Source organism: Lissotriton vulgaris, chromosome 5 (assembly GCF_964263255.1).
Source record: "Lissotriton vulgaris chromosome 5, aLisVul1.2, whole genome shotgun sequence".
NCBI classification, from domain to species: domain Eukaryota; kingdom Metazoa; phylum Chordata; class Amphibia; order Caudata; family Salamandridae; genus Lissotriton; species Lissotriton vulgaris.
The window spans coordinates 1,346,195,521-1,346,197,531 of record NC_141693.1 but is presented as its reverse complement, the minus strand read 5'-3'; positions in this window follow the sequence as shown (position 1 = coordinate 1,346,197,531).

Genomic DNA, 2,011 nt, shown 5'->3' with positions numbered 1-2,011 from the left:
GCACCTGAACCATCCTGCATCATGTCCTGACCCAGCCCTTTACAAACGCCCTGTGACCTTGACCGGGTGGCCACAGGTGTTGTGTGTCCTGGCTGCGCAGCAGTTGTAAGGACAGAGGTGGCCACAGTTGTTGAGGGTGTGTAGCCAAAGAGGACATGTGGAGGCAATAATGTTAGTAATAGGGACAGTACTCTACTTGATGGTGTTGTTCTTCTGTCCTCAAAGATAAGCCAAGTGCACTGTTCATACAAACTTGCTGGGCCAAGCTGGTCTTCAAGATCATCCTCGTCAGCAGGAGTGCCGCTCCCACTGAAGGCTTGAGATCTGGTATCCTCAGGCAGATTGGGCAACACATTTGAGGCTAATAACTGTGACCTTGGTGCATCACCTTGAAGAAAGCATTAAATAAAAAAATGACTTTTTGGAAAGGATAGTTATTACTATATAAATTGCTATTGTATGGTATTGAATCTTTGCCTTTTATTGTTTGTCAGAAAATTCATCAATACTTTTCCTCATCTGAGGAGTCTGGTTTTAATTTTAAGTCATATATCTAAGAAATATTTATTTAAAGATTTGTAAAGCACACAGCTACCCAACAGGGTTTCCTGGCACTGAGCAGAATAATACACAAGCCAAGGTTGCAGATAGTTATACAGAAAGATTATACTTGGTTGTAAAGGAAGGTCTTTAATTTCTTACGGGAAAAGTGAATGACACATCCTAAGTTCCAGAGGAAGAGGGTTTCACAGTTTGGGGCCAATGTAGGAGAATGAGTGGCCTCTCATACAAGTGAGACGGACTCTGGGAACTGAAAAAAGAGGAAAGCTAGCTGATCTTAGATGTCGAGTGGGCACATAGGGGTGACCAGGCTTTGTATGTATGGGGGTGCCAAACCATGTTTGGCCCGGAACATGTAGCATAAGACCTTAAACTCGAAACGTTTGTTCACCTTGGACCAATGGAAGTGATGGGGCAAAGGTGAGACTGAGGTGTGTCGAGGCAGCCAAAAAAGAAGAGGAGCAGCCGCATTTTGTATGAGCAAGCTGTAAGCGATGAACGGAGGCTTTATCAGCGCCCAGATACAATACATTGCCATAGTCAAGTCTGGAAATCACCAATGCCTGCATTACTGTTCTCTGGGTAGCAGGTGGAATTAACCAGAGTTTTTTTTTGCCACTTGAGAACCACAAAGCAGGTCGCGGTGACCCCAGACACCGCTATCAAACTGGCAGCTAGTGCAGTACATAGGGCAGGTAGCAGGATCAAAAACCTGCCAACAAGCCTTAGGTGCCGGGTTTAAGCTTAAAAAGGGCCATAGAGAAATAGGTTCTGGGGGTTTGCTGCAAAGGAGCAGGGATTCTGGCCCTGGCTGCGCGTCCACTTCGGCATGGGTTAAGTAGTGTGGTGGAGGTAAACACTAGAACGCGCACCACAGGAAATGCCGAAAACTAGGCCGGAAGTAACCAGGAGTGGTCTGACTGGCATCGCAATGCCCTACGCACAAACGGCACACAGGGCAGTGGGAACAGGGCAGGAGCCACGTCAGGCTGCGAGAAGTCGCCAGGAATGTGGGCAGAATGCTCGAATACAAGCAGGCAAACAGTGAGTGAACACAATGAACCCAATGAAGACACACAATAGAGCATATAATATAACTGACTAAAACGTATAAAAAGAGCTCCAAAAATAAAAGGCTAAAAGTATACAAGGAGCAAGCAAGCTAGCATTAAAAAATAAGCTAAGGCGTCAGCAACAGGCTTACTCATATCTGCTGTGAGTTCGCTTTGGCATGAGTTAAGTAGTGTGGTGGTGGTAAACACTAGACCGCACACCACAGGAAATGCGAAAGCTAGGCCGGAAGTAACAGTGAGTGGTCTGACTGGCATCGCAACACCCTCCGCACAAACGGCACACAGCCGAGGCGGACAGGGTGGGAACCACATCAGGCCGGGAAAAGTCGCTGGGAATGCGGGCAGAGCGCTCGAATACAAGCAGGCAAACAGTTAGG